Source organism: Rhamphochromis sp. 'chilingali' (assembly GCF_963969265.1).
Source record: "Rhamphochromis sp. 'chilingali' genome assembly, chromosome: 21".
NCBI classification, from domain to species: Eukaryota; Metazoa; Chordata; class Actinopteri; order Cichliformes; family Cichlidae; genus Rhamphochromis; species Rhamphochromis sp. 'chilingali'.
This window is the reverse complement of record NC_137949.1, coordinates 10,953,011-10,966,506: the sequence shown is the minus strand read 5'-3', so window position 1 is coordinate 10,966,506 and position 13,496 is coordinate 10,953,011. Positions and strand designations below refer to the sequence as shown.

The 13,496-nt window shown below is 46.1% G+C and overlaps 1 long non-coding RNA gene across 1 annotated transcript; it reads right to left on the bottom strand.

Annotated features, from left to right (window-relative positions):
* Nucleotides 1–3,205: 3,205 nt before the first annotated feature.
* On the bottom strand, nt 3,206–4,362 carry LOC308389910. The gene is made up of 2 exons (XR_013970362.1): nt 4,046–4,362; nt 3,206–3,454 (listed from the first exon to the last, which is right to left on the bottom strand). It is a non-coding gene; the product is annotated as an uncharacterized lncRNA (long non-coding RNA).
* Between the last annotated feature and the right edge of the window lie 9,134 nt (nt 4,363–13,496).

Below are 13,496 nucleotides of genomic sequence, written 5' to 3'. Positions count from 1 at the left end.
ACCCCATCAGTGGCAGTCGACCTTTACCTGAGGAGGGACTGCGCCGCCTGTTTGTTTTCACCCCGCTCGTCTCTGACCCCCGACTACCAAATGTGTTTGTGAGCATATTACATCGCATATTAATATCTGCCAAGTTGACGCGCCTTCGACAAACACGGTCGTGGGATCGTTCCCTTTGAAGAGGAGCGCCAGGACACGTCAACTCGGCCTGACTTCAGAGCCTCGTGGACGTGTGAGTAATTAACACCGAGCCCTGACGGATTAAACGCTGTCCCTGCTGAGATCGACTGTCTGCCGCCTTTGGCGCAGTGACGTGCTAGACGCGAGATGCTTTCGGGACACGGATGGCAGAGAGGTGTCACGGAGAGTGACACGTGCAAGAGGCCCGGGAAGAACCGTCGATGGAGTCTAGCAGTCCCAGAACATTTAGACAAAAAATACCAGCAGACGTGGAACGAACGGGCCAAAAAAGAGAGTCAGGATTAGACGATAGCTCTGGGTTGGTGGCTATTCCCAGCGCTGTGCTGCTTTCTGCCTCTGGTTCACTCGGGCTGTCTGCCAAGAGATATATCCAAACCTTTCCTTCTCGCCTTCAAATCTCCTCCCTCGCTCTCCCCTCTCACCCAGGGCCAAGTGGATCAGGCTTCACTTCGACACAGCCATCATAATTACTCCGTACCAGAAGAATCAATTACGCCTAAGCACCATTGTTTCCAGAATAGAGCTAAACATTAAAGTTTAACAATCCCAAATTATTAAAAAGTCATGCTCTCAGGGACACATACAGAATATTTACTGTTAACAAATAACTTTATAACTCTGCTCCGAATTATTAATTCATGGCTCGCACTGGCTCAGCAAAACAGTCGTCTGGTAGCTAATTTCTCTGCCTTTATACATTGTTAAATATGCAGCACTTCTTGACTTTTCTATACGAGCGCTTCTGTCAGAGCGTTTGTGAGAAAATCCAAGCCTCAGATTTGTCTGCTGCATGCTGATTGGACCCTTCCAGTTTAACTGATGTTTTGTTTATAGCTGGGGAGATGGATGCACTTTCTTCTGCACGTTATGCTGATGCGGCCTCTGTCGATACAGCCGATCAGCGGCTGTCATTTAAGCCACGTCCTCACGTCGTCCTCGTTTGACTCACGTCTGAGCTAATTAGGCGGATCTGATCGGAGCGCCCATCAGTCGGGCAATCGTCATCATCATTTCCTCAGGCTGAATCTCACCTTTTGGACTTATTTACTTATCAGTGTTCGTGCTGGATGTTGTCAGGCGTCTGCGACGTTGCTGTGAAGCAGGAACATGTTCTCTTAGGCGGCGGCGCAGACGTCTCTCCGTGTACCGCCGTGCGTTACAGGAGCGGTGGATGGAATTAAATGGAGCGGGGGAAGAGCGAGAGTAAGGAAAAGCCAGGCTGCTCTTTTAGCCCCTTTCAGCTGAGTGAATCAAAAACAATGGCAGAGCCTGAAATGGTTCCCAGCTTCAGGAAAAACTCCCCGGGGTCTGTAAATTGGCTCTCAGAAGAGGGGGAAAAACAATTGCCCTTTACCTCTGAGGTTGCATGTCATCTCTCTGAAACTCACTCCTGGGCAGATTAAGGTCAAGTAGACCCCACTTTCCCACCCGCCTCCCCCCCTTCTCTGAAGAGAGCAGACAGAGGGCAAATAAAATGATGACAAGGAGGGATTGAGAGAGAGGGAGTGAGGGGAGAAAGTGGGATTTTGAAGGTCTTTGAGGTTTTACACCCATCCCTGGTGGTTTCGCTCTCTCGCTCCAAGAACTGTGCTGATAATGGCTTCTTGTCAAGGAGGATGAGCCCACCTGCTCTTTGTAAGTCCGTCCTACTGGTTCAAGCTCGCAGCCTCCACATAAATATGAAAAGGAAGGCAGGCGGGAGGTTAGCAGCGGCCCTACGCCGTGCTTCTCGGTGACCCTTTAGTGTAGCTGCAAAGGGTACAATGTGAATAAAAGGACAGCAGAGGACTACATTTTCAAAGAGAGTGTGCCTGGGCAGTAACGTCCCGTTAAGCCTCAGTCAGGTTAACCAGGCCGAGTCCACCTGTTTGGAGACGGCGCTCCCTTCTCCGATACCAGCTCCGTATTGTGTCATCAGGCATTTGCCTGTCGCAGATGATGAATCGGTGAAACTGAAGTGGCAAGACTGCCGATTGTAATTACAGAATCAACTGACACAATTAAGTCTTTTGTTTCAGTGGATCGGCCTGTCAATCAGCAGCGCGCTCCCCACGTTGTCTAACGTGCCGGCGAATAGCATAACATTTTGCTTTCCCGTGTCAAGGGCACGGCGACGAAGTCTGCCGGCAATTAAAGGACTATAATGTGCTGAGTCGAGCGCGGCAACAAAATAGGCAGCAATTTCTTCTTCTCCTGTTGAAAATTATGCTTATCAGGTACCTCGCCTCAGCAAAGGTGAAGGGTCGGCCCGAGCAGGCAGGCAGTATTTCTCCGCATAATTGAGAGAAGTTTGGATTTAATTGTATAATTAATCTTGTCGAATTAAGTTACACAGAAGTCCGACCCCTAAATTAGGCAGTCTGGAATATTTTAAATTGCCTTAATGTGAAATCTGGACCAGAATGCACTTTGTTCTCTCCTGATGGTACGAGCTAAGTTTTTATCCACGACGAACGCTGCATGCTTAAATAACCTGTTAGCAGTTCTTATCACGTTGTTCCTTTATGAATCATTTCCTCACAAAGTAATTGCAATTTCAGAAAGAGGTGGATTTTATTGTGGGCCAGTCAAGTGAAAATATAAAGACAATTTTCATAGCAGCGCTCATCAAACTGAGTGTGATTTATTATTGGTTTTAACTCTGCATTTTTTACTCTCTCTGAGCAGAGTGATAGCACACAGCAAATCCAGCATGTCCAAATTAACACTGTCGGATTTGATTTCAACACTATTAAAGTGTCTATATGGGTCCACACCAGAGAGTGTTAATTTAACTCTTTTTGGAGGGTTGGTACGTTAACTCTGATTTAGTGTTAAACACCAAATCTGTCTGGAGTTGATAATTTAACACTTGGTGTTAAGAGTTTATATATTAACTCTCAAAGAGTATTTTAGTTTAACTACGTAAGAGTTATCTTCTAATTCATTCTAAAAAGCGGGAATTTTACTGTTCTGAACTTCTAGAAATTTCTTTTGGAAATAAACATTTACTAAAAAGATGCAATGGTTTTTGAAAAACATTTATTCTGAACTGTGCACCACAATTTCAAAACATTTTCTGAAAGATGTAACAGTGTACATGTTCTCACTTTCATTAGAATTTTGTTTATCAAAAGGTCTGACATGGTAAATGCAAATAACAGCATTCTCATCACTTATTTCTTCAATACAATATGCATGTCCTTCATTCATCCCTTTGTGGAACTTCAACGCACTTCTGCTCTCCCCAATATTCCATCTTCACAAGCATATCCTGTGTGGAGATTGAATAAAAATTAGTTGACACTAATTAACGGCACAAATAATCCAGTAAACAATTGCAGCACAGTAAAAAAAAAAAAAGGAATCCTCTTTGAGCCATTACTTGTGTAAAGTATTTTCCCAAAAGACAAGGACACAGGCAACAGGTAATACTGAACTAAATGTAAAACCTCAACTTTTTTCATTTTTACCTAAACCGTGTGCACAAAACTCTGGAGGGATCTATGCTAACGTAGAACCCAGTCAGGACGTCTGCTACTGCTGTTTGCTCGTGTTTTTTTGTTTGTTTTTTATGGGCGATCGTTTTCAGGCTTCAAGTAGCACCATTATACCAACATTTCACATTCTAGACATTGTTTTAGGTGTATTTGACCAAAAGTTTGACTGAAAATTCACATGCAAGCTTTTTTTCAAGGCTGTGGTATTTGCCCGCAAACAATACCTTTCAGCTAGCTAAAACAGAATATTATGCTATCAGCGAGCAACATGGCTAATGCCTTTCACACAGCTTTGTCTCAACTCCAAAGAGCCACAGAAGTAAAAGCTAATAACAATTGAAACAATCTTTGAAAAAATGACTTACCAAGCATGGCAAACAACTCAAATATGTAGAGCAAAATGTTCTGAAACGGCTTCACTTCAGCTTCGATTGGAGCCGTGCTGGGGGCGGAGTCTGTGAATTTACTCTGTTGGTGTCATAGCCCCTGTAGGAGTTCAGAGTTAAGAGGTCAAGAGTTAATGTTTCCATTGTAACACCTCCAGATTTGACAGAGAAACACTCATTTTTAACACTCGATTTTAACTACTATCATTTTACACCTCAGAGTTACATTAAAAGAATGTGACTCTGCTTAGAGTAAAATTAACTCTACTTTTGCAAGGAGACTATTAACACCAAAAAATTTAACACTTTTGAATTTGCTGTGCACTTTTATAATCTATTGTTGTTATCATTTTTCTAACTTAAGGCATTATGAAAGCAATCAAGATTGCTGAATGTGGAGGAGCATTGTGTGCAACATTCAACCTCAGAGCTCCAAACCTTGTCTGGCACTAACATCAGCACAAAAACTGCACCGGGAGCTTCGTGGCGCGAGTTTTCCTGGCTGAGCAGCTTCTGCAGGGGTGATGTGGAGGGTAGCAGTACTTTAGTTTCATTAGCTGGGACTACTGTGTTTGGGGGAAGGCCTCGTAGAGGACTGGCAATGGTTCCCGGGCCGGGCAGATCCCCGTGCACTAGTGAGAAGTGAATGAAAGGAAGAAGAGAAGAAAGGAGGAGGGGGGGGGGCATGAAAGCGAGAACAGCAGGTATTGGTTATATAGCCTGAGGCCGGAAGGGGCGTGAATGAGGCGTGGTCCGCTCCTGAAATTCAGAAAATATTTCCACTTATGTATTATATTTTGATCTTTGATCTAAAGGGGTCCAGACCAGTGAGACTCCCCTTTCTGTATACAGGGGTGGGCAACTCCAGGCCTGGAGGGCCGGTGTGCTGCAGGTTTTAGATCTCACCCTGGGTCAACACACCTGAATCAGATGATTAGTTCATTCCCAGGCCTCTGGAGAACTTCAAGACATGTTGACGAGGTCATTTAACCACGTGAATCAGCTGTGTTGGATCAAGGACACATCTGAAACCTGGAGTTGGACACTCCTGGTTTAAAAGCAGGAATAAATAAATGTGTAGAATTAGAGAAAAGTGCAAACTTTTGTTTATTTAATAGTTGGGAATGGCAGTGGTGAGGTCTCTATCAGCAGGAAAAGCTGCACAACTTATGAAAATGCAAAATTTATGCCCTTCACATTTTTCAAAGCCGTCCAGTGGGGCTGGGTTGGAGACTTTTCTGGGCCCGTTGTGGTCCCCGGGCCTTTTGTTTGACACCCCTGCTCTGCAGTGTCCCCGTCATGATGCGATAATAAAGCTTTATTGCAAACTCTAAACAGTGAATGCATCTCCTGGTATCAGTCAGATAATCTTGTTTGGAGTCACAGTGAAGAGTGCGTCTCACAGCAGTGTCTCTCCACAGACTTTCTAGAGATTAGAAACACTTGAGAGGAGATGGGTTGGGGGGGCCACAGGGGGGATAAAGTTGTAGAGTTGCATGGTGAGGATCAGCGAACTGACTATAATCTGCGATGTTTATTGCACGAATGCGAGCGTCATGAGCAAAGTTTTGTGGATGCTCTAAATATGAGCTGATGTTCTTGTGCTTATTTTGCTGCAGATATTTTGCGTACACATATTTCTGTGTGTTATTTTGCATCCGTTCAGTTGACTGAACTCTAATGACAACATTTCTATTTACCGCGCCGTGGAAATGAGACTGCACGTCCGATCGTCTGCTGCCTAGAAAGCGGGAGGCCCCTAGGGTATTTGCCAGCATAATTCTCATCTTAACACAACGACCTTACTCTGCTGCCGTTGTCAGATTTAGTAACGGCAGAGGCACGAGAGGAGCCGGTAGGAAAAAGTCTCCTTCGGCGTGTTCGAATGTGCATGTGAGCTTTCAGAGGGCGCTCCTTCATGTCCGTGACGTACGACTGTTTCTGTGTAGATGGCATCTCAGGGAGAGAAACTCTACCCCGACACAGCGCTGCTGTCACCCAGAATACAGATGGAGGATGTGCCCTTGTGCACTTTACCTGAAGTACATGCTTACATAGATGGCTCTATTCTGCACTGCTGTGTGTGTCTTTTCTATCTAGTGCAGTTTTTGCAAGCATGCCACTGCAGCAGAGTATTCTGGAGTGCGATTATTTCTGGTGTCTCAGTTTCTCTTTGTCACCATGCGTTACCAAACTGAGGCAGGCTTCTCTACAATAAACCTGTTTCTGGTTTCTGGCAGAATTTTACACTCGCGGTTCAGAGGCTTACCTTCCAGTCCCTGCAGAGAACATGAGGATAGCATTAATGCACAGTGGGAGAATGCTCTCAGACTACAATCCCAGCCTCCAAGACTCAACATATTTAACCTTTAATCTGAATGCTCCCGTGATATTTTGCAACGCTCCATTGCAGCACGCTGTTGTGAAACTGAGCTTAGCTGCTTTTTTAGGACTCTGTGCTTTATTTGTCTTCTCCTCTTTTCCCAGTCCATCTTTGATTGTTCGAGGAAATCTTGTGAAATGCAAATGGGGCCAAACAGAATGTAATTGCTGCTCTGCGATGATTACGACGGAGAACTAATGATGTCTCAACACCGGGGTCAGGTAGGGTTTAATTAGAGGAGGCACAATCAGTGTCACTCCAGACTTGTGCTCTCCTGTTCCCGGTGCCTGCCTGGTCCTGTGCCAGCGAGCTCTCCAACAGACTCGGGGGGGGAAAGAGTTGCTGATGTGAAAAGAGAAAAGGGACAGAAATTAATGTGGCTATGTTCTTTTGTTCGGAACAAGGCCGGTTTGGAAATGGAGCCCCGTAAGAAGCATCGGCCTGTCTGCAGATAAAGGTGGAGGTTAATGAAGGAGCAGAATGGAAAAGGTTGCCTTTGGTGCTCCTGAAAACACGGCTCCTCTGGGAGAGAAGCCCGGCGATGTGTTTTGCTAAACCCGTGCACTGCACGGTGTGCACTCGTGCTAACCTCGGTAGCAAAATGCAACATCTCCCACGCCTTTCGCTGCGATCGTAAATTATTGTTCAGTAGGAATATGTTGTGCAACTGAGCAAATTACTGAAACAAGAAGACCAGATTGGACAGATGAGTGAGACCAGCCAAGGAGAATAACTGTGGCCAAAATTCCTGATTATCCAATCAGCACTCCAAAAACATCAATTCCATCTTGTCAATAGATAATTAAGAGGGATAATTGGCTGGCTGCACTCTGGGCAGACATGCACAGCTCGTAAAGTTCCATCTCCTACCTCAGCATTGCACACACACTACACAGCCGACACATCTGTCCACTGAAGGTTAGCTGATCTGTGCTGGTCCTGCAGCGGAGCGTTTGGGGAGTAGATTTTATTCTTAATGTGCCGTAAACACTTTCAAGCATTTCAAAAGCGCAGGAAGGTTTTTCTTTACGCAGTCAGCTGTTCCCTATTAGGATCCTTTCCTTGTAGCCTCTGTTGTTTTTAAACCATGTTTAAGGATTATCTAACTTGGCAACTAAAGGCGCACTTTTAGCAGGGCACGACCTCACCCCTTCCTAGACCAGAGGTTTATGTTGTCAACCATCTTGCTCAGAGCTATTTATCCCTCTTAGATCCCCGAGTATCTGTGAAGTACAGGCCAGCAGATTTAACCGGACAGGGCCAGAGATTTAAAACATTGACCTGCCCGGTCTCAACAGCTGTGTGCTAATCCATTCCGCTGCCCTGACTTTCCTCCCCCGTTTCCTGCTCTGGTGAATAGAAAGGTCCTTAATGTGTGAGATCAAGAGGAAAATAAGGCTCTCCAAATGGAATCAAATCACACGGAGGGGGCTGCCGGGCTCGCAGCGAAAGGCAGAATAGGACCGAGTGATTGGACTGTAATTCCTTTCCTAGCTATTAGCCCGTCACAGCTTTACTTGGTCGGCTTCTCGTCCTCCTCTCAAACCAACCAGTCTTTGATTAATTCATTAATTCGCAAACGGGCCGAATCGCATCTCGACTCAAATTGGATGCAAGAGTTACAATCAGGCCCTCCTACCCCAGACTGATCTGACAAATAAAAAATACAACATTACCCAGTAAATAGATCTATGTCCATTCGGCCTGATAATTTGTAGCATTTTCATGTTTTATTTATACTCAGATAAGCTGCCTGCTCTCGTATATCACGGGCCCAACAAGGCAAGCCAGGTGGGGGGGGGGGGGGGGGGGTGTATTGATTTGGGCTGACTGTGCACCTCTCCACGCAGCCCTACCCCTTTAGCCCCAGTGACGCCCCTCGCAGTTTGTATTCGTCTCGAGCTTTTAGCCCTCTAGCCCTTGTGCATTGGCTCTCATTCAACGGTCCCCTTCTTGGCTCACACAAGGCCCAATCCCATTCCCATGCATTCAATATTCCCATTATAAGCTCATTAGTCTAGTCATTGTTTTGGGCTCATTAATAGGATATCCATCGCCTTAGACACCTCTGAATTACCATGTCACAGTGTGGCCCCTTTCACAGCATCAACAGTGGGCTGCAGAAGTCGTGCGTGTCTGTGTGCGTCTTGCACCTGTGGGTAGTGTGTCGACCTTGAGTTTGCTGATGTGCCAGCCCCTCTGGAAACCTGCTGACACACGTCATGTAGATACACATGCCTCCACACACACACGCTAAAGCTTTCCTCCCCAGCCTCAGCTCCCCGCCCACAAGCTCCCAGAGGTTTGTCCGTCAGTGATGCAGGAGACAGCGGAGAGAGTGAGCGGGGGGCTGGGGCCGGATCAGGGTTTTTAACATGCGAGGCAGGTCCTCGTGTGCGTTCGTATCGATCCTCGGAGGGCTCCCAGGCCCCCTTTTCCTTTCTTTCTCTGGCAGTGAAGGCCATTCATCACCGAGGCCATGACTGGAGAGCTCAAACAGCCGTCTCTGTCAGAAAATGGGCTGTGCCTTACCACACCGACCTGGCCTCGCTCATCAGGAGGGATGAAGCCTTGACACAATGGCTCGTAGCGTGAGATGTTCCTCTTACTCACAGGAGTCATCCGTAGCTTGCTGGGCAATGCACAGTCATGCTTTCCTCAGCTGCTCGATTGGATCGCCGTGTTCTGTTTTCACCTAACATTTTTTTATTGATTTGTGGTGAATTAAAAGAAAAAAGCAGGACAGGATGCCAAGCAAACACTTATACTAAAAGAAAGTCTCTCTGACATGAAAACAATAAAGTTTTAAATGAGTCTGAACATACAGATGGATAAAGTTCGCTGACATAAACATGTGGGTCACACTTATATCAGCTGGTCTCCAGCAGTCTCCCTTCCTGCCACACCCAGGTCCTCCCCAGCACTCTCATGTTTGATTGAGAGTGACTTTCAACACCACGGGGAGATACGCATCCCGGCTGAGCTGCCACGGATGGAGCTTCAGCCTCAGCCTAACTTTGGGCCGTGACAAGGACGAACGGGGAGAAAGGAAGACGGCGGGAGGGAGCGGAGAGGCCTCGGCGTCGGATGTGTTTTAAATAACTTTGACAGAGGAGTTTGAACCGTCTCTCTGGGCTGGAGCTAATCTGATGTGAGAGGATGCCACACCGAGGCTGATAGGACACCGAGATAGAGGAGGAGAGGGAAGCGGCAGAAGGAGAGAGAGAAAGGGTAATAGAGGTGCTCACTCAGCTGGTGGGAAATCTGCCCTCTTCATCTTTTCATCTCTCCAGCCTCTCTCTTTCTCACATCGCCCCTGCCTCCTTCACCCAGTTACATCCATTTACCACCAACCTCCGACTCCCCCTCCTCTCTCTTCTTTCTCTTTCACACTCTGCGTCACGCCGCCTCTCAGCTCCCTCCATCTCTCTCCCCGATGTCCCCTTTCCCATCTCCCCCTGCCTCGCCGCTCCCTCCCCCTGTCTTTCACAGACGATTTAGGAAGTCACAGCCTCTCCCTTCCATTTATGAAATTGCTCATGTTATTTCCTGCCCCTCACCCTCTGTGCCCAGCTTTCCCTCATAAGTCTTAGTGGATGTGTCCTCTCTCCCACACAGCTCGATCCTGCACCCAGAAAGCACGCAGCACACAAATGCATCGGAGAGTAATATTCCTCGACAGGACAAGCAGCCCCTGACACCGTGACCCGGCCATAACACCGACCGTCTATTCTTAATCTCCACCCGTGGTCTCTTGTTTACCTCATCATCCTCCGGCCACCGTGAAAAGGCACACGCTGGCCCATTTTGTCCTGTGGTTGTGTGTTTTTATGGCCTACCTCTCTGAGGCTGGCGCTGTTATGAGCACTGTCTGAGTGCTTATGTGGTCAGAGAGATTTACTTGCTATCAAAACATTATTTTTTCATGTAATGGTGAAGTATTGCTCCTGTTTTGGGGCTTTGATTTGGATTAAATTTGGCCAAAGCTGAAACCTGCATGTTGGTGTAGCCTCTCACTCGCCCTGTGGCGAGAGGGGATAAGAGAAATAGATGGATGAAACCTGCATTAATCCGGTTTTTGGCTACTTGGGGGTAGTACAAGAAGGCATAAACACAACAGTGCCGTGCTGTATTTTCACATCGTGAGTATGTTGCCGTCTTGCACATCCAGAAGACGCTGAGTAAGAGTATCATTCATTGAGAGTGACGTTTAAGGTGACCCAACAAATATTCATTTTTTCGTTTCCCTAATAGCTTATCCGAGTCACAGTCCAGGGGGGCGATGGGGCCTATCCCACCTGTCACTAGGAGAGCGCCGGGGTGCATCTGGACAGGTCGACCGTCTATTGCAGGGCTAACAGAGAGACAAACAGCCAGTCACAGTTTAGACTTTCTGATGTTTCCATGTTCACGGTGTGCTAAACCGCTAACATCATAGTGATGGTAGTTACCATACAATCAAACACTGAGCACTGCTGACTACAGTTTTATTTTGAAGGAGTCGTGTGTTCTTTATTCATTGTATTTAGTTTCACTTCCCCTGTCCTGTCATTAGGTTCATGTCAGTCAGCTGTTCCTCCATGTGTTCCCACTTCCCCTAATCACCTCCTGTGTATTTAAGTCCTGTGTTTTCAGTGTGTCATTGTCAGGTCGTTCTGTCACAATCAGCAGGGCTGACTGTGTGTAGAGTGAAGGGTGGACCCAAATGCAGACGGAAACAAAATGTGAAACAAGACTTGAATAACAGAAAACGAGCCATTTATTGAGGCTGGCAAAATAACTGTAAACAAAAGGCAAAATGCAAGGCTAACAATAAACTAAACTGGGTGAGCTAAATTAACTTAAAACCTACAACAGGAACATGAGGAAACTTGACACAACTTCTTGGCTTGCAAACAAGGCAGACGATCTGACAATGACACACTGAAAACACAGAACTTAAATACACAGGAGGTGATTAGGGGAAGTGGGAACACATGGAGGAACAGCTGACTGACATGAACCTAATGACAGGACAGGGGAAGTGAAACTAAATACAATGAACAAAGAACACACGACTCCTTCAAAATAAAACAGGAAACAATGAAACTAGACATGACAACACAAGCTTAACAGACCTAACACGTGATGAACGATACAAGAACTCAAACATAGAAACCAAGGAAACAATAAATAATAACTGCCTTTCCTTAACTAAAGCTAAATAGGAATGACACAAACTAATCACATATCTAAAATGAGACAATTACAAAATGAACTCAGAGCGCTGGGTCAGAGACCCAGCCTGTGACAGCATGTCCTGACTGCGGGGTTTTAGAAACAAATTAAAACGTACAGCTCTGCTATCACTTCCAACATAAATGAAGACAGAAAACTAAACAGCAGTGACGTTTGTAGGGTTACTGAAGTTTGGCTAGCTGGTATATAATGATGTGCTACGTGACCGCTAGCGACACAGCTATGTTAGCATAATATAAACAAGCTAACTTTTTTTCCACAGTTAACGTGAGTGTTCTCGGTGGTCAGGATCAAATGTAATCGCATGGCAGGATGCTGTAAAAGGACCAAACTTCAGCCAGGAGAACAACTGAGATAATCCATCCACAATACGAGGTTAGTCATTCATATACTGCTGCATGGGCTGTGCTGTAGTTACATCGTAAGGTTTTAAAAACTGAGCTTAAATAAATGATTAGCGGTAATAAAAGCCGAGGGAGGTCAACAGTGATCACTGACTGTTTTAGGAGCTTTTTGAGATTAAATAGAAGAAAATACATAACATTAAACATGTTAACAACACAAAAGCCATATTAAACGCAGACTACTTTAGGCCCGGAAGTAGGATTCATCACGTCATCACTTAACGACCGGATAAGAAATCAAATGATGTTTGTTGTACGGGCCTGTGATGGCCTGGCGAGCTGCCCGGGGTTCATCCCGCCTATCACTCACTGATAGTGAGGACAGGCTCAGGTTGCAGAACGACCCTGAGGTGGGTAAGCAGTTCATAAAATGTGCACATGGATGCATGAATGAAAGATTTTATATATTTGGATAAAAACAAAAATATCCACTACAAAAAGCTCAATAACATTTGTATATAAACCACTAACATTTCCTACTGAAAGGATTTTAACAAAATGATTAGAATTCGGGGGGACTGCAAAATAAGAAACCCTTTAAAAGCCTTTTCGGTGTTTTTAAACCACGTAACCTTATGACGCGCTGCCTCGTTCACAGTAATTGGATGTATTGTCATGTCCACAGTGACCTTGCACAATGGGGACGGCCCACGTGAAAAAGAGTGCAAGGATGCGTGTATGCTTAACCTGTGACCGTGTGCATGCAGAAACATACAAATGTGTTTTTCAAGGTGGAGTGTGACGTAGAGCAGAACAGAAAGGGAGGGAAGGAAGGAAGGAAGGTGAAATGAGAAGGAGAAAATGAGAGGAGCCTTGATGGTGCTTGGCTTCCTGGAGGGGGGGGTGTAAGGGATGGCAGAGGCAGAGATTGAGTGAAGGATGCATGTGTGAGGTCGGTGGTGGAGTGTGCCGGCCTGTCCTTGTGCCTCTTCCTCTCCTCTCAGCCTGTTTCTGGCTCATTACCCCCTCCGCCAGCAGACTTTTCCCTGGGCGGCAGTGAACAGAACTGTCCTCTCTCGCTCTCACCGACAGCCTGAGCACTGCCCTGCCCTCCCGATATTAATCAACACACACATGCACGCTTTGAAGCTCACGCACACACTCTCCCCAGTGAGCCCTCTGACGGACAGGCCAGTGGGCAGCCGTTTCTTCTCCAGGCCCTCGCTTGCAAATGAGACGTCCGGCCTCTCAGAGCGGCGGGCGTTGGGACATCAGAAAGGTTCTAACGAGAGGAACGTTGGCTTTCGTTATGTGTGCTGCTTCAGCTCTGTTTTCTCTGCATATTTGTAAATGTATTTAAGAAATGAGCTTTTCATATTTAAGCTGTGTTCCGTCAGTCGAGATCTTTTTGTCATCCACTGTTTTCATATCAGTGTGAAAACTCTGATTCTCGTGTCGATTTCTA